This window comes from Sitophilus oryzae, unplaced genomic scaffold (genome assembly GCF_002938485.1).
Source record: "Sitophilus oryzae breed Bouriz unplaced genomic scaffold, Soryzae_2.0 scaffold_1396_pilon_pilon, whole genome shotgun sequence".
NCBI lineage: Eukaryota > Metazoa > Arthropoda > Insecta > Coleoptera > Curculionidae > Sitophilus > Sitophilus oryzae.
In genome coordinates this window covers 13,492,417-13,512,991 of record NW_022146055.1, presented here as the reverse complement: position 1 = coordinate 13,512,991, position 20,575 = coordinate 13,492,417, and the positions used below count along the sequence as shown (strand labels likewise).

The window sequence follows — 20,575 nt, the reverse complement described above, 5'->3', positions numbered from 1 at the left end:
TTAACAACGTTGGTCAACGTTGTTAGAAGTCGGGTTTTATACCGTTGTCATTACGTCGCCAGAAGGCATGTTTATTGTACTACAGAATAACAAACGTAGTACAACGTTGTGCAACGTACTTTTAAATTACGAGTGTAAGTACATACTAACTACAACGTAATACAACGTTTCATTAAACGACCCAAAGCAACTTCAAAATTATAACCAATTACTACGTTGGATTACGGCGACGAGCGCGACAATATCAATTTTTGTTGTGGAAGCGGAATTATCTACACCTAACCTCAAAAAATTCTGTACTGTACTGTCACAGAGCAATTGGTTACGAATTTTTTCTGTGGTACTTACTGCGTAAAGCGAAAAGAAGATGTATAGGAAAAAAGTATATAAATACTCTACAACTTTTTATAGAAAAAGGAAAAAGTATTTAGAAGAATGTCAGCGAGCAAGTCAGTGTCCGAAAAATGAAGTGGAAATAACGAGTTTAGGTTCGTCATCCACATCCTCGCAATGTCCTTAGTGGTAGCTTATCATCAATGGATACTATAGAAATAAATAACAGTACACCTGAAGCCCATACAACAGAGAAATACTATGAGAATAATGATCCTCCAGAAGAGCAGTCAACTGAAATTCATCCTGACGTCCTTTCGACCAAAAAATAAAAACATTTTTAAGTCAGTGGAGTGTACAAAATAATATATCCCATTCAGCTGTAATCTAGCTTCTAAAAGGATTATCATCTTGTGGTATAAAAGGGCTGCCGATTGATGCACGTGGAGTGGTAAGATCAACAATACTTCCTGTACGGCTTTTTTAACAATAAATAAATAGAAATACTGATCTAATGTCAGCGATCTTATTAACAAGTATGTGACCACCACCACCAAAGGATGACCCAGCTTTCTTCTCTATTTTATTTTTCCTTGGTAAGAAGGAATTTTGTTATTTACCTCCTAGATGTCGGTAGGGTTCAAAGGTCCTATTTCGTCAAAGCAGGTGTCTATTTCTGAACCAAAGGTTGGCCCAAAGGTCGGTTACCGCCCCTTATGCACTATATTGGTATTTTAAAGGTTGCCTTAGGCAACTCCGCCATTTTAATACGATTTATCTTTTGGTGCGTTGTGGACGAATCGAATAAAATATCAGAAACCACAAAATACTGCGAATTTCGTTAAAAAAACTGTATCTGTTAGGGTTGTAAGCTAATTTTCCTGATAGATTTCGTATATTTGTCTCAAACTTAAACAAAAGAAAAGTTAGGTTAACCAAGTAAACTATAATTTTAAAATTAAAACTAGGAAATAAAAAAGGGGTGTTGTCATATTTCGAAGTATCATGGTCACTTTCAACAATAAACTAATCTTCGTTGATGAATTTCAATTGCCGACATCTCAAAACTTTGCAGATTTGTCGAAGGTAAATTCACCTAGTTATTTCTTAATGGAGCATAATATATTCCATTTCTAATTCATACATCATTCATTTTGGTTTCCCCATGGTTGAATATAGTAATATTTGACGACGAATATTTTTAACTCTAACCCCAAAATTTCGGGAATCGGCATGAAAAACAACTTTTAGCACACGACGTATTACGTCGCCTCAAACAACGTCGCCAACGTTGGCGACGTTGTAGCGACCCTAAAAACATCCACCATTTTGGTGCAAATATGGGTCGCTTTGACGTCGCTTCGACGTTGTCCGACAACGTAGGGTTGCTCCTGGCGACGTTGTGATTACGTTGAACAACGTAATTTTGCTACTTGGGTAGCCACTTTATTAGGGCTATCTGACAGTATTTTTAGATTTTTAAATTGATGCTGATAATAATTTATGAGATACAGAGAGGCCAACGTAATTTTTTTAAATACGGACCTGCATTTTTTATTTGAGGTTTTGAAAGAACTCGGTCTCCCGAGTACAAAAATATATCACACATTATACTTTTTTTGTTTTGGATACCTCAACAACAACAAATCTATTTAATTATCATTTTAAATAATTTCAAGTCCGATTCTGTTTTTTAATTATTTAATCTGATTATATTCATCGCAACAACGTTGATCAGCGCTAATTAACATTGAATAAGGAAAATAGAGGCAATTGAAAGATTCAAATAAATAATATTCAGGTCAGCAATTTAAAGATATTATTTTTAGTTCTTTTATTGTGAATTTGAAATCTGTGTACGATCTAATAATATGCATCATATTAATCGTAGTTAGTATAAATAAATCAACTTCTACATAAATCAACTAGCTCTAATGCTCTACATGTTCGAAAGGGTTACCACCCTCCCTATTGCACAAATTTATTTTTCGTTCAATTTTATTTATAGCTCTTTGAACTTTCTTCTTATACCTCCGAAAGCATTTTGTACTCTTTATTGTAAAAGTTGAGATGTATTGATTTCACTTTTACAAATGACGTGAAATAATGTATTCATTTGTATATTATTTTATTGCATTTGATTTTCCATGTTCAATGTTTTACCCCACGTCATTGTTAAGTTTGTAAGCTTATCAATATTGTAACGATGAATAGATTAAATATTTAAAAAAAAACAGAGCGGGACTTGAAATTAGTTTAAATAAATTGGGTTCAAATGTCGGAAACAAAAAAAAAGTGTAGCATATCATTGTACTCAGGAGACCGAGCTCTTTCAAACTCTTAAAAAGTTTAATTTGGCCTCTGTATCTCACAAATTATCAGCTAATTTGAAAATCTAAAAATACTATCAGATAGCCCTTATAAAGTGGCTATAAGAATGTGCAATTAGTTTTTTGATTTTCTTAAAACTACCTAACGACAGGAAAAATAAAATTGATTTTCAAAAAAAAATCTTTTTTTTTTCAAAAAACTCAGCAATCCTCAAATTTCTTTTTTGGTGGCATCTTGGTGAACATCCTAAAGGCGCAACTTTGCCCCAATGTTCGTATATATTACGGTTACCGAGATACCAATGCTCGTACCTCGAATTTGTAGCACCCTGTATATGTCACCACTTTTACAAGGTAGGCACCTATCATCTGTCATTTTGATGACAGCTATTGCATTTTGTTAATAACTTCATTACGTAATCTTTAGAAAGAAAAAAGACACCTTTTTCTATTTCGAGTAACGCTCAACTCAACATTCGCTATTTTTATTTAACAGCCTATTCACTACGACCGTCTTATTGACACGTTTTATCTACGCCTCTACCTATTAATTTATTTTCTTTGGCATTATTTCAGCACTAAGCTTTCGATAGAAGAAAAGTGTTTGCGGATGTTTGTTATACAGAGATGATTATTTAGATTCACTGAATTCTACTGGATAGATTTATTTTGTTGTGTTGAAGCTACGACTGAGACAACATGATAAATAAACGTTTACATCGAATTTGTTAGTATCATACAATATTCATTCTGCTGTATCTTTAGGGGCAGGTTAATATGAGGTCTGATAGGTTTATGAACCATAAAAATTATTAAAAAAAAATCGTAATTATTGGAAGATTCGAAATGTATTATACTTGTAATTTCAATTTAATATACACATGGCCAATGATATTTTTATTTTATTTTGGACCTAATATGATTCTTTTTATATATTTGGACATATTGGCTTACTACACGACTAACTAAAATAAAATTAAAAATCTAAGTGCAACTAGGCTGTTATTATAATTTTATTTCATAATGAGTGAAAATCAACAAAAACAAATTTCGGAACAAGTAGAGGCCTCCTTAAATATAATCCTCTGTCATGGAGTCTTCTTGCTATGGTCTTTTTTGAAACATTTACTCCTTCAAGGCGAGCTAACTCATTTTTAATAGCAGTACTAGAAAGCAGGGGATTGCGTCGGCGTCGTGCAATTAGGGATATTTGACGGTCTTGCACAGCAGTAGTAACTCTCATTCTACCTCTTCCAGGTCGGTCTGTAACCTCGTTTGTTTGTTGTGTAATTTTTTTAATATTCGCGAAACATCGCTTTGGTTAACACCTACATAATACTTCGTATTTTAACTAATATAACTTTATATGTTTTTGTTTGTTTAACAATTTTCGATAGAATTTTAATCGAACAATGGAATTGGCCTCGGAATTTTCAAAGGTAAGTTTTTTAAGAAAATATAAAAGTAATGTCTCGAAATAGGTTTTTTTTACCGATTCGCCCTTCCCCGCTTATAATTGCAAAGCACGCCGCTGCCTGCTAACGATTAAAGTAGGTATACATTGCTGTCTACTTGAGCACAAGTGTATTCTGTAACGTAAACTACCTATATTTTTTAAGTGAAACTTCTTTTCGCGTGGTGGGAGTAAAAATTCAAGGCCGTGACACACGAGCGTCATGAAAAGTGGTAATGATAGAAAAAGTGGTAAGTCAATGAGAAAGTTGAGTTGGGTCTCTGGAGCATCGTAACTCGGGCTCTATGTGAGCTAGGAATACTGAAACTCGGAATGTAGATGGGGCTCATCGAGCTATTTTTTAATATTTTGACGACGTTTCGTGCACTATGAAACCCCATCATCAATGATAAAAACATCGTCCGATTTAAATGAAATTTGGTGTGTCGATAGATTGGACCAAGGCAATCTTGACCGTGCACGATACGTGTCACTGTGACAGTTTTGACGAAATTGTCAAAAAGAAATGTCAAAATTTAAAACAATTTTAATTGATACCTAAAATAAAATATTATTTATACAGTCGCCGGATTGTCTTTACAAAAGGAAAAACTCTTTTGTTATTGGCATTTTCAGAAAAATTCATTCTTCATAAAAAATTTTTGCTTATTCTAAAATGGTTAAATCTGATTTATACTTTTCCAATTTTCCTTATCGTTTTAGAGAAAATTAAGAAAAACATGAAAATATGATTGAATATTTTTGAATTTTTTCAACCATATTTTTAGTTGAAAGTCCTAAAATCAAAAGGCGTTTCTATAGTAATATCAATTCTATTTCATTCTTTGATAAATGGTTATTATTAATTTTGATCAACGTCATATTCTTTGCAGTTGTTAAAGTATCACATTTTCCTATAACTATCATCACCCTTTCCGTATCATTGAACTAAATAAATTTTGTGCTTCTTTAACATGTTAAAACAACAATAAATATTACGTTAATTGAAATTCTATGAATAATAATCTATCAAAGAATGAAAACGAAGTTATGTTATATTACCATATAAATGCGGTTTGATTTTTAAGGCTTAGAAAAAATTCAACTATATTTTCATGTTTTTTTTTAATTTTCTCTGAAACGGTATGAAGATTTGGAAAGGTATAAACAGGATTAACCAATTTAGAACAAGCATAAATTTATATGAAAAATGCATTTTTCTCAAAATGTCAATAATAAAAAAGTTTTTCCTTTTGTAAAGACAATTCGTGGACATACTGTATGCTAATAATAGAACCTAATGAAGTTATACTATAGACACAAACCATGAAATCTATTTATAGGAAATATCCAATAGTCTAATTAATTGCCACAGGACATAATACATCCACTTGCATAACAGTTGACATTTCAAACTGATATATTACCTGACCACAAACGAATCAATCAAAAATAAATATATTATTAAGCCAACAAATGTGTTGTTTACTTTCCATTCCATTATGATACTTTAGAAATTAAATGGTTGTACTTTAAACTGATCCCTGTAAGAAATAAACAATTGTATATTAAAATAGTTTTACCGTTCTTTGTCAGTGATAATATCGTTTTTATGCCATCCTGGACACTTCATCTACGTGGTCTGTATTTTATCGTATGCGGCAGAGATAAATATGACTGGTTGAAAGATAGAGAGACAAGATAAAAAATGGCGCAGAGTGTTGCCGGTTTTTACCTTAAAAACTTTCTTTATAAAACTTTAAACCGGCGCGGCGGGGTATTAACTCATGATATATATATATATATATATATATATTTATAAAAGGGTAAAGAGATATATATATTTATTATAGAATATATATATATATATATATATATATATATATATATATATATATATATATATATATATATATATAAATATTCCGAGATCGACAATCCACCAAAGCAAATAGTATTCTCCCAAATATAAAGTTAAGTTTTTACTTTTAATCTGAATTTTCCAAGTGGTTTTTAAATCTTTCTAGTCGTTTGTCAACCCTTGGCGTCGTACGAGCCGAGATCCATTATCGATTGCTGCAAGCGGCAAATTTAAATAATTCGGTTATTATCAATTTATTTTAAAAAGGGTAAAGAGAAAATATGTTTATTTTAGACAGATCCACCATTCCTTAAAATACTTATTTCCGAGACACCCTGTATAAACAAACACCATTCGCTTAAAAATATAGGGTTGTTCACCACATACGACACGTATATTGACACGAGTGACACGAGTATTGTAGCTAAACGTTTAGATTTTTACAAATTGTAAGTTTTGGGTTTGGTTTGGTTTGGACTATTAGAGCTACAATTTAAAAATAATTTTACAAAATACAGAGTGTCCCAAATAAGTAAAAAATATTATAGTTGTGTTTTTTTAAATGGAACACCCTGTATATTATTCTATTTTTAGATTATACGATTGAAATAAAGGCAAATTTGATTAAGGTTTATCACACTTAAACCTTACCGATTTTGAAATATTTTCAATTTTATGAAATTGCAGTAAAAATTTTAAGGCTTCATTTCTCCAAGGGTATCGAAGTCTTTAACACAAAATATTTACTGAGGTTTATTTATTGATCAGATATTATGTTGCAATAATAAACAAAATACTATCTTATACAGAGTGTCTAAAAATTTATATTAAATAATTACCAGCTTTAAACGGCAATAACTTGTTTAATTTAAATGGAACACCCTGTATATTTTTCGAGAATCAGATGCACAATTTAATTGTCTATCAAATTGTATTATAGCATTTTTCATCTATCTCTTCAAGTTTTCGTAGAAAATGATTTTTTTTATAATTCAGACTTCATTTACCACTATACCCATAGAATATTGACATTTTAGATTATTTTTAAAGATGTAAGAAATTTTGAAAGAGCACAGATGCTAATATTGTCGATATTAATATATATTTCGCTTGTTTTGTTAAAAGATAAAAAAACTGTTTAAATATTTTTTGTTAAAGAGGACCAATTAATATGATCCCATTATTAAAACTGCAATAATTGACTGTTTACGTTGATTAATAATAATTGCTCCAAATACTAAAAAATTGAATTTTGTGTGTGTATTAGACAGTGTGGTAAAAAGTAACACCTTATAAATTTTATTTAATTTCTTGACGAATGCTTATTTATAACAACAGAGACGTTCATTTTCATAACTAAATATTGTATTGATTTCTGAATCAAATACACATTTATTTATTTTATTTTATGAATAATTAATTAAAACAATTAAGTATGTAATTGACTATATTTGGGCGGAAATAATGGTGTATAATAACTCATAAAAAATAAAATAATAACCTTAATCAAATTTACCTTTATTTCAATCGTAGAATCTAAAAATAGAATAATATACAGGGTGTTCCATTAAAAAAACGCAACTATAATATTTTTTACTTATTTGGGACACTCTGTATCTTGTAAAAATATTTTTAAATTGTAGCTCTAATAGTCCTTCAACGAACCCAAAGTTTACAATTTGTAAAAATCTAATCGTTTAGCTACGTGTCGTATGTGGTGAACAACCCTGTATAATTAATGACATTGATGCTCCGATTCATTACATTCCAAATTGGTACATTTAATGTTAAAATAATAAACTAATTAAAAATGTTTACAACGAAATACGAGCAGTAAGTATACCGAATGCGGATAGCAGTTAGTTCCGGCTGCCTACCCAAAATTTAACCGATTAAAATAATTTACCGCTTTGTATTACTCATCCGTTCGCATTGATTCACATGAAAACAAAATTTACTTTAATTATTCATGTTAGAATTCGGCCCACGTTTAGTTGTTACTCGAAAAGTCCAAAAACCCAATTTAGTTTTAATAATGCAACCTAAAAAAGGCCTTGGAACTCCAAAATTAACTATCAACATGGAGAACTAGGTCAAACAATAATTATTTCATTGTATGTTTTCCGAGTAATTGGAAAAAATCAATTACATAGAGACCTATATTCCTATAGGTCCATATAAAATTATATGGATTCTGCATCATTACCTCTCTGCACATTCCCCCCTACTATCTGCATTAAAAATAATTCTACACTACCCGCACGAAAAATGGGCACCTCAAAATTTTGATGTATTTTAAAGTTTAATATACACACACCGGAAAAGTCTAGGGATATTACAATTTTATCCAGCCATCATCAGTAATTTTATTATTTGCATTTCTGATATAATAAAATTAAAATAAACAAATAGTTTGAGGACGTATTGGAAGTAAAAATGCGAAATTTGCCGAATTTTTCAAATTTACCTTGATTTTTATTCAACTCAAAAAAATATACACATTTTTTTTTATTCTAAACTGTGAATTAAAAAAAAAGATAAAACCATTTTTACTTAATAAAGGGTATATGGCCTCCTCTACTGTTCATTACAGCCCTACATCGTCTCTCCATGCTTCTGATCAGGTTGTCGATCTCTTCTTGAGGTACAGCCTGCCACGCTGCATTCACGGCCCGAACCAGATCCCTACGAGTTTCACGAGGCATACCCATTCTCAAAATTCTCCTTTGGACCGCGTCCCATACGTGCTCGATGGGGTTGAGGTCAAGAGATTGTGCCGGCCAGGGTAAGATGTTTAATTGATGAGCATTGATAAACTCACTTACCACTCTGGCTGTATGAGGCCGTGCATTGTCATGCATGAGAATGAAGTTTCTCCCAAAATCATTGGCATATGGTAACACGACAGGCTCAAGAATTAAATCACGATATGTGATTCCTGTTAGAAACCTTTCAAGAAAAACGAGATCGGTTTTTCGGCCTAATTGGACTGCTCCCCAGACCATAACTGTTCCACCTTGATAAGGGTGCACTTCCTGAACATGATCCAACCGAATAAGATTTCCCGGTTCTCTCCATACCCTAAGCCTTCTCGAATCCGGATGTAATCCAAAGCGTGACTCATCCGTGAAGAGAACATTGGCCCAATGTTCATTCGACCACTGAACATGATCTTGAGCCCACAAATATCGTACCTCTCGATTTCCTCTCGTTAAGGGTTGAGCTCTCCAGGGGCGTCTGCTTCTTAAGTTGACCTCTCTTAATCTATTGCGAACAGTGTCAGGACTAACGGTTACATTATGTGTTTCCTGGAGAACTAAACTAAGCTCTGGTGCTGTAAGACTCGTTCGGCGTCGATCATTTAGTTGTAAAAAATGATCTTGCTGAGGAGTAGTAATGCGATGTCGCCCTGTGTGCCTTTCAGCAACATCACCACTTTCACGGTAGCGTGCACTTAATCGCGATATTACACTTTGCGTTGTATTTAATGCTCTAGCTACGTCGATTTGGCGCATTCCAGCTTCGAGCATACCCATGGCCCTTAGCATTTCGTCTCTGTTAAGATGTCTACGCTCCATAATGTCGTTTAATACTAAACAGAGTTATTTGAATGAATTTTGGTCAGTTATCATGAAAACATAGCCAGTACAGGTTAAATTCGAACAATTGATGCTAGGTGCTTTTTATACATTTGACAAAAAATGCACAAACACTTCTGCAAATATCCCAAATTTAGAAATAACTAGTGTGACTACTTCGTTTCAATCCAAGTAGAAAGAATCGGCCTACAAATATGTGGTTGTTTATTCAAAACATTTATTTTTAACTTTAATAAAATTATATCTCTAGATTTTTCCGGTGTGTGTATTTTGTTCTAGTGGGCCGATTTTGATGATTTTTAAGGCATTATGTAGCTAAATTTTTATAACTTTTTAGTAACTCTTTCTAAATGAAAGTTCCCATCTGTCAATTATGCGAGGGAAAACAAAATGTTGATATTTTGGTGAAAGTTTGATACTCCCTGTAGAATATGATAAGACAACGAGTAATTTAAAAATTATTTTATCATCTAGGTACAGGTACATCCTTTCTCGACAGTTTGTTTTTCGGTTCATAACAATAGCTTTATTTTTGTTCGAGATATTCGGTTTTGAAGAAGCACTACTATTTTCTCGTAATTTTACATTAAAACCATGCCTTTGCTTTTAGTCCTAGTCAACAGACTAAGCAAGTTGTGGTTCTGAAGCAGGCCTTCTTGGCAGTTTCCACGAAAACTTAAAGAGGATTAATATGCAAAATGAGTGGGAAGAAGTAGCTCACAATAGAACGCAATGGAGAAGAATTGCAAACTCAGTTAACAGCGACAACCAAAAAGTAGAGGCAACAAAGCAATGAGATTTTTGAATGTCCGGAGTGCGATAGACAGATAACATCACGTATCGGGCTTTAAAGCTGCCATTCACTAGGCGATAAACGAGCAATTCGATCGAGCGATGTAGTGGCTTTCTGTCAAATTGTCTAAAGATCTGCAGAAAGTTGTTTAAATCAAATTGAAAGCGATATTGTGGTTGCCAAGCAATGTTTTGATTTACAGTGCGGAAGGTGAATCGGGTTGCGATTGCCAGCAATTTAAAGAGGTTGTATGAGGGTCGCCCAATCAGTGGACGTCGGCAACCGGGTTGCTAAACTATTTTTATTATTGTGTGAGTGTCGGAAATTCTCGATTAATTGACTTGAAATCGACTTGGCAAACTTGATATCTTGGAATCAATTGGGCAAACGGCGGTTTTTATATTTTATCATTTCTCTAATACTAAAATCGATGCATCTTAACCTTTAAAGGCAAATATCTTCAAAACTGGTCACCGCTTCGAACTAAACGAAGGGCACCTTTTTTACATAAAAATGTTCTAGATTTTTATGCCATTTGTTGTAATTACTGTATCTACAAGAGAAGTACCACCGGTAATACTTTTTACCCTAATGGAAATTATCCTTTCAGGGCTGTTACGGAATTTTGCACTATCGCTTTCACACATTCGCTTTGGCATTAAAATGTGTGTAAGAGTACCAAATTTCAGGAAAAACGGTTTACCAATGTTCTTAAAAATAAACAAAATATATTATTTTTATCCAACCTTTCGAGGATTGTAACTTCTTCGGGAAGCATTTTAGGGCATACGTTCATAGTAACTTTTTGTTTTATTTTTATCTGCAGAATCGCCCATCGAAGATAGATACATTATTTTCTTGACACCCTGTACATTATTATACAGGGTGAGTCTTGAATAAGTGAAAAGTAAAATGTTTTTAGGAGTAGTATATTTCGACGAATTTTTTAAAATTTGGAATTTTTTGAAATTTATTTTGGAATTTTTTTCAGTTTTTAGTCAAAAAAACACAATTTCTTCATAATATGACAAGACAAGTAGTATATTAAATTCACAAGAAAGAAAACCCAGAAAAAATCTCGTGATTCTCAAAATTTAAGCAAACAATTTTTTTTTACAAATTTTCAATTTTAGTAAAATAATTCGGTTATTTTGGACTTATTTGAAAAACGGTAAAGAAAAAATGTTTCTTTTATCGAGAACCACCAGCCTTAAAAATATTTGCACTTGTTTAAGACTCACCCTGTATATTGATTTTTACTTAATAAACAGCATTATAGTGTTAATGGGTATTAAAACAATACAAAGCCTGTATCTGTATTGATATTGATACCCTTTCAATATATCATATCATGAATGAAACTGAAAATAAACAGGATACTTAAGTTACACTGTTGATAAGAAATATATTACACATTGTTAATTTAACTACACTTACATTGGCAATAATATTGCTAATATAACGTGTTTATTTGGATTAGTTAATACAAAAATATATAGATTTAATAAAAAAATCAATTATGTTATAGAGGTTATAGTTTCTTCGGTTATAGTATCTTATCAACTATCAGAAATCACAAAAGTAATGCTTTGAATTTTATTTGGTATAGAAATAGAATACGACATTTTAAAACATAAAAGTTGCAGTCTCTGAAAAATATATTTTGTTAAACATGACAGCGAAGATTTATAAGACCGATAAGTAGCTAGAATTCCATTTAATTCTGAAAACAATTTTAGTTTCTATTCTACAAAACGTCTCTTATGTGGGTTTCGGGTTGACTTTTTTTTGAAGCTCCCCAAAATAGTGAATATATATCAAAATATTCAAACATACGACATTTATAAATTTCAGCAATTTTCGTTTTGGAGTTGATGGATTTATTCTCCTACTATTAAAAATATGTAATTTATTTTTCTATTAAATAAGTATTATATTATTTTACTATTGGTTTTAAGGCAACCAGAACTAAGCAAATATGTAGGTATAAAGATATCACACCTACTAAAAAAGATAATATTTTAGTTGAGTAAGTAGTGTTTCATAATCCTTCTGTAATACTGGACGTTGGACACTGTTTTTTAGAAAATTCAAACAATTGTCAGTTTAGTAGATCTTTCCTTTGAGTAGTTTTAGAAATCTCACACTTGCAACACTTCGCCCAATTAATTATCTTAAAATCTAAAGATTTTTGGAATGCCTCTACTTAATAAAATAAACCATATACAGGGTGTCCCAGGTTGAGCGTGCATTAGAAGTTTCTAGAGAACCACAATATCTAGATCTATCGATTAAAAATATTTTCAATATGGCGGCACTTCCGGAAATACCAGAAGTTGACTACAACTTTCTTATTTTAAATAGCCGCCCCTATTTTTATTACATACTTACATTCTCTGTAAAATTCTATGAATACTGATGTTAAACACTCTATATCTAACATTAACCATTTTTGAGAAAAAAAAAATATTTAAAATTTTTGGACGAAAAAAACCTACCTGTCAAAAAAAATTGTATAGCCTAAAAGTCAAATTTAGTGATTGCTACTGCTACTGTGACATAAAGAGAAGACATGTAGCTATCTATTTCAAAAATTAAATTGTTTAAATGTCATATAATGACATTTAATTGATTACAAACAAACTATTTGTAATTACAAACAAACTATTTGTATTGATTACAAACAAACAAACAAATTACATTACAAACAAACAAATTATTGAAACAAACAAACAACGCTTTATTGTGCAAAAAGCCAAAACAGTTTCATCGACAAAGCACTCACAAACAACAAAATCACAAAAAAATACAAACAACAAAAAATACACAATAGAAATAATACAATTCAAAAAAATTTAAGTCTTTAAAATTACAAAAAGAATATACATGGACAATTTTAGAACAGTACGCAGTAAATAGATATAATTTTAAAGTTATAAAATATTAAATATTTGACCTTTGACAAGCGTGTGAGATGATCAAAATTTTAAAATTCAAAATTGTTCATAATTAAACATCAACAAAAAAGTCGTTTACCGCATATAGGGCTCTCTCCAGTAGGTATGATTTTAGAGCTTTGCGAAATGCGGGAAAGAATGAAAGCGATTTGATATTCAAAGGCAGATGATTGTACATTTTTTTGGCATGGTACAGTATTGAACCTTTAACTAGTTCTGAGCTCGGGGTTGGCAGATAAAGATCGTGCTCCGCATTCCTAAGTGGATAGTTGTGAGAAGGCCTTTCCCGAATAGCAGATATGTGCTTGCGAATTAGGCAAACGGATTCAAAAATGAATAAGGAAGGAAGAGTCAGTATTTTCAAATTTTTAAAGAAATTCTGGCAGTGAGTTCTACTGTTCAGTCCTAAAAAATATCGAACTGCTCTCTTTTGAAGTCTGAAAACACGATCAAATTTTGTTGCGCAGCATAATGGCGGTAGCTGTCATGGAATTGAGTGATTAAAAAGTTATCATAAATCATTTTTTCAAATGGAAATCTACTTTTTTATTCCACTAGTGAAAATATTTAACAAATTCGTTACTTTTTAACTATACATGTGCCTATACCAAAAATAAATCGTTTTTAAGTTATTTAAGATTTAGTTTGAAAACGTATATTTTTCTTGATTTTATGTAGCTTCCTTTGAGTAAGTGTTAAAAAGTCAGACAGTTTATTTCCATCTGTCAGAAAACAAATTATTTGAATTTCCTATATTGTAAATATTGTTGCTTAAAAGTTTAAAAAGTGTATTTAAAAAATATATCTCGTATTTTCGCTCCTTAGTGATATCAAATAGTTGATATTATACAGGGTGGCCCATCGAAAACGTTTCGCAAGGTATAACGGCCAGGGTATTTTTTTTTTCAAAAAATCCAAAAACACATCAATTTTGTTTGTGAGGGGGACAACTTTTGCCCTAAAAATGATTGCAAAATCTTCAACCCTTTAAGCGGGGGTGTCATCCTCCAACTTTTTTTAAATGGGAAGGGGTGTCAAGTGGCACCGCAATGAAAAGAGCTTTCTATTCTCTATATTTCGCCGCCTCGTTTTTGAAAATCGGTAAAGTCATTGAAAAAATATGAAGGATTGAAATTTGAAAAGTTTATTTAAACATTTACCAGAGTAAACAATAAGGATAAATTCTTCGACCAATTTGAGCTTTTTTCTTATTATTTCTAGATGTTTACGCATTTTTTCACTTGCCACAAGGTTGAACGATCAGGTGCGGTAGTTGTTAGATAGCTGTTCTGTGACTTGTGCGTTGAAGTCCTTCTCAATATCGTTAAACTGACCCATAATAGAATTTCCAAAAATACCAGCCCACACGTTCAATTTCTGAGGGTTTTGAGTGTGCACCTCGTGAAAAACCCTGGGGTTGTCCTCAGCCCAGTACCGACAGTTGTACCGATTAACGACACCGTTCAAAAAGAAAGTACACTCATCCGAAAAAACACACATTAAATAGGAAATTATTATCATTCGCCACTCGTTCACTCATAGTTTCACAAAATTGCAAGCGACGATCAAAATCGTCTTCGTTGAGTTCTTGTACCAACTGAATTTTGTACGGGTGGAACTTTTTTTTTGTGGAGCGGTTTTTTTTTAATATCCTTTGGACACTTGTACGATTCAGACCGGTCTCATTGGCTAATTTTCTTGTACTCAGCGTACTATCCATGGCAACTTGGCCCAATACGAATACCTCCATAGCTTCATTTACTACAGGATTTTCCCTCTGGCTCTTTTTATTCATAACGGAACCAGAGTTTCGCGAAATTTTGCTACTAACTCGCGAACAATTTTGCCATAAAGGTGTTTGTCAGGATGGCGTTCATTGAATATCTGCGCAACCCGATTGCCACATTCGTTATTTTTAAAATAAAGGTCGATTATTTCCACTTTTTCTGCAAGTGAGTACACCATAATTGTTAAAAAGTTTAACGATATTGAGAAGAACTTCAACGCATAAGTCACAGAACAGCTATCTATCAACTACCACACCTGATCGTTCAACCTTGTGGCAAGTGAAAAAATGCGTAAACATCTAGAAATAATAAGAAAAAACAGCAAATTGGTCGAAGAATTTATCCTTATCGTTTACTCTGGTAAATGTTTAAATAAACTTTTCAAATTTCAATCCTTCATATTTTCTCAATGACTCGACCGATTTTCAAAAACGAAGCGGGAAAGTATAGAGAATAGAAAGCCCTTTTCATTGCGGTACTACTTGACCCCCCTTCCCATTTGAAAAAAATTGGGGGATGACACCTCCGCTTAGAGGGTTGAAGATTTTCCAATAATTTTTGGGGCAAAAATTGGCCCCCTCACAAACAAAATTGACGTGTTTTTGGATTTTCTGAAAAAAAATACCCTGGCCGTTATGCCTTGCGGAACGTTTTCGATGGGCCACCCTGTATTATATTAATAATGTACTCTATCAACCCTGAAAAAACAACGCAAAGTTGGCTTGCAAATGATAATCGATAACATACTGCTTTTTGAACAGAGTGTCACAATACATGGCCAGATCTATTGTTTTACATCACTTAGCGTTTAAAGTCATAGGCTACTTGTTAAAATCAAGAAAAATATACGCTTTAAAACTAAACTTAAAAACGATTTATTTTAGGTATAGGAACATGTATAGTCAAAAAGTAACGAATTGAAAAGCCTTTTCACTAGTGAAATAAAAAAAAGTTGGTTGCTATTTGAAAAAAATGATTTATGATACTTTTTTAATCTTTCAATTCCATGACAGCTGCAGCCATTATTATATGACATTCAAACAATTTAATTTTTGAAATAGATAGCCACATGTCTTCTCTTTATGGCACAGTGGCTGTGGTAATCACTAAATTTGACGTTTAGACTATACACATATTTTTGACAGACATTTTTTTTCGTCCAAAAATTTTATATATTTTTTTTCTCAAAAACGGCTAATGTTAGGTATAGTGTTTGATATCAAAATTCATAAAGTTTTACAGAGAATTTAAGTATGTAATAAAAAATGGGGGCACCTATTTAAAATAGGAAAGTTGTCGTCAACTTCCGGTATTTCCGGAAGTGCCGCCATATTGAAAATATTTTTTTACCGATAGATGTCGTAAAACAATGATGTGCAAAAAATCTCCGGTCTAGATATTGTGGTTCTCTAGAAACTTCTAATGCACGCTCAGCCTGGGACACCCTGTATACCAAAGTAAATATAAATAACCTAAGATACGCGGATGATACCGTGATTATAGCCGTCAGCAAAGAAGAGTTGCAGGAAGTCAAGGCTGCACTGTGCTCTATTAGTAAAGAATATGGCTTGGAACTAAACAAACGGAAAACCAAGACGATGCAAGAACCAACCTGATGTGCGAACCGTGGCTGGATACGAGATTGTGGGCCAGTGCAACTACTTAGGTTCCATGATAGCAAACTCTGGAGGATGCGAGGCTAAAATCAGGCGCAGATTGACAATTGCGAGGAATGTAACAACAAAGCTGACTAGATATGGAAGACTTATGGAAGACTTCAGCAACCACGTGACAACCACTTCAAGACCACGTGGCAGGTCACCATGCTCTCACGTAGGATAACGGACGAGTTGCCAATGTATGGTAACGTTTGATGCGTTGCGCAATTGTTTGATAAGTTTCAAGAATGTTTGAATTCCTTTGTGCGACAGGCGTTTGCGCAGCGCGTTGTGTAGTGTATGTGTGTGTTGTGCTTCTCGTTGTGCAATATTTTAGTTCCTTCATCCAAATTCTTTGTTTTCTTTTTCGTTTTTTGGTATCATTGACATCATCTAGGGTATATACGATAATAATTGACGCAATGGTATCATTGACATCATCTAGGGTATCAACTAGCAAACAATGCACAACTTTTAACAAAAAGTTTGATCAAAATTTTACTAAGTGCATGGGTGATGCAGTTGTGCAAGGGAACGTTGCGCATCGCTTTGTTGCGCAATTTGTTTGATAATGTATGGGCCGCTTAAGAGTATATAAATACAGGGTTGCCCATTAGTGCTAGGTTGTTAGTTCAATATCTTCGTTGTCAAAGATAAGAAAAAAAGTTTTAAACAAATATGGATGGTTTATAATGGTGCATATTCTAAAAATATTTTGTTGTACAGTATGGTCACAAAAAAAGTTATAATAAAGTTTAAAGCTTTTTTAAATTACACCGCTCATTTTTTGCAGATAATTATAGATTAAAAAAAAACAACCAAGTTCAAAATTTTAATAGATTGTTCAATGACTTATTATCGTTTACATAAAAAATAGGTATTCGTCGATTAAAATTGAGCCATCCATTTCCCAGGTTTAAACTTGGCTTTTAATAATCTAATATTATATTAAAAGAAAAATACACCCCCATAAAATTTCCTAGTTCAGCGTTGATCCGAGTTCACATCAACTCGAGTTATAAGCTATGATTGTACAACTGGGCCTAAGTGTTTATAGTTAAATGGATGTAAGACATTAAGGCAGTGTGCTTCCTATATATGCACTTTCGAAAGTTTTAGAAAACATATATTCTCATAATATGAAAAATAATTTGTCCCAAAAAAAAGTTAACTGTGTAATAAAAGCTATACCTCCGTGCAAAACAATTTTATTTTGTTAAAACTAAAATATTGAAATTAATTATTAAAAAAATAACTAAAAGATGATTTAAATTACATTATAATTTCCATATGTTGTGTAATAATAAATAGTCTACATAGATCTGATATTTTTTATGAACATTTTAGTAAGATGAACAGATTAGTAAATATTTTAGTTATTACAATTATATTATTAGTATTTCTTGTGTGTGTTTTGTGAGTATTAGCGCTGTTAAAAAACTAGTAGCCTTGTAATAATATTTACTAAATATACAACACGTTTAAGTACACCTAGGTTGATATTTTTCCAGGAAGTTTCATCATCTTATTAAATTTGAGAATAATTGGAACCAAGGTTATTATGCATAAACGGATATTTTGGTGTTAATATTAGAAAAGAACATCTTTTTCGCGATATTATCTCTTAACATAAAAGTCATAATTTTTATTTTGTTAAATTCGAAATAATGAAAATCTACTAACCATCACCATTATCTATCTACTAATCTACTACATCTATTAACCATCACCATTAAGGCAACTAAAGATAAAAAACATATATTTTTTTTTATTTCAGTACCTCTAATTAAATATACATTTTTATATATAATATGATTATTATAATTTTATATGTCAAATAATAAAAACTATATCTGCATCGTGTTTCACTTAATAGAAAATTCAATTTTTTTTTCAAGCCATATGTTATAAAATCCCCAAATATCATTTATCAAAAATATATATAATATACGCGTTCCATCTTAAAAATTTGTCAAAAACTTCAAAGACATGAAACAAAATTATGTACCCACCCAAATTTAAATATGTCAATACATAAAATATCCAAAAAAGTAACGAAAATGGGACACAAATTAAAATCTATATGACATTTACTATTTACCTAACCAACTCAGGTTCCTCATTATTGTCAAGCAAATTTTCATTCATCACTTATGTCTTTTACTTTTACTCATCATACATTTAAATTTAACAGAACACATTCATGGGGAAGTTGCCCTTTATTTACGGATATCCAGAAAAAACTTTTTTTTCTATGAATGTCAATAAACGCGCGACTTAGTTTTTTTTGTTTGTATTCAACATTATCCGGTGGTTAAGTAACCATGATTTCCTTTGGAGAAATAACTTCCATTCAAAATGAAATGAATTCAAATATTGTAATTCGTCGAGGACCAGAACAAATGAGCGACGACCGCGAACCAAAGCCTACTGAAAATAAAGCCGATATTCTGACGGTGGCTAGCTCGCTGCTCGCGCCGTACTGATAAGCCAGCGCGCTAGAAAAGGATGAAGAAACGAGATAGAAGGAGAACAGAGGCGGCCTTCCGCAGATTTGGTTGATAGAAAAAGGTCAAAGGCTCGATTTTTTAGACTGAAATATGTCAAAGTATGATAAACGGAAATGTTTTAGTCTTGACTTCAGAACGGTTTCAAATTTTACAGCAGTAGAAGTTCAAGTGCGTTAATGAAATTAAGCTGTGTAAAACACGATGTTCTCAATAGCCACCAGAAACTGAATAGATTATTTGATTAACTATTGGTTTATAACTTCTAATCGAATTTAAAATTAAACCATGTGATCAAATATTCTTTACAAACGTTTTGTATTAAAATGACCGTCTGTTCCTCTATCCGTCTGAGGACTTCATTCGGGTACCTCTATCCACGTGCCGAGTTTTGTTCCAATAGACCCATAATTAAGAGAAAAATATTGATGATTTCGTCCATTTAGAGGCAACGGTTTGAAACCTCGAGGGCGTCATCCTGTAGACCGTCCCCAATTATGCCGAAGTCGACCCACATTTTTCTTCAATATCAAATCCTTAAGGCTCAAACTCACAAACGACCAGGTTGCAACGACCTGGCCGTCGGCTGGCCGGATGTATTGCGTTTTTAGCTGCGGCCAGATGAACGACCAGTTTCAACAAAGTTGTCAAATCTAACGATTTATTACGTTTTACCAATTAGAAAATATTGTTTCAGAAATGCTAAAATATCCGAGTTAACTAAAAAGCGAAGTTGCTATTCACAACAAACAAAAAGCATTGTGTACGCGCGACCGACAAAAAGGGAGATATTCTGTTTCTTTTTTCTACTGATATGGCGCCCTTATCGACTTTAGAAGTAAACATATTAGGGCCATCATAAAAAAAGATCGTCAGACACTGGCTCTAAATATAAGCAGGTAGAAAGTTTAGCTTCCAGTTATTTCAATGTTTACAATATAACGAAGAATCTACAACAGTAATTACTTCTATTTTTATGAATGTTTAAGTTACTTTCTTAATTTTTTTTTCAAAATAATGTACCTAGTAGAAATATAGTCTAATGAACACTGTTTGAAAAACGTTATATTAAATATCATATTTAAAATACAGTTGTCCTCCTTGTACATTACTACAATACAACTAAAAAAACTAATTTAATAAAAAAAACAAGTCGTTGTAGAAAAACTTGAAATATAATTTTTTTTATTTTTTAAACATCGAAACTCAAAGGTATAATAACAGGTATCATACAACTATAAATAGAGTAGGTATGTCATATAAAAATGTTTTTACTAGAATCGACCCTTGATATAAA

General features: G+C 32.2%; 1 protein-coding gene across 1 annotated transcript in view; it reads right to left on the bottom strand.

Annotated features, from left to right (window-relative positions):
• The window catches only part of LOC115875784 (sn1-specific diacylglycerol lipase alpha), a 172,300-nt gene extending 153,065 nt beyond the window's left edge, over nucleotides 1–19,235 (bottom strand). The window contains exon 1 of the mRNA XM_030891288.1: nucleotides 18,873–19,235. The gene's annotated coding sequence lies outside the window, so the exon portion shown is untranslated. The remainder of the gene's footprint in view (nucleotides 1–18,872) is intronic.
• Nucleotides 19,236–20,575: the final 1,340 nt, after the last annotated feature.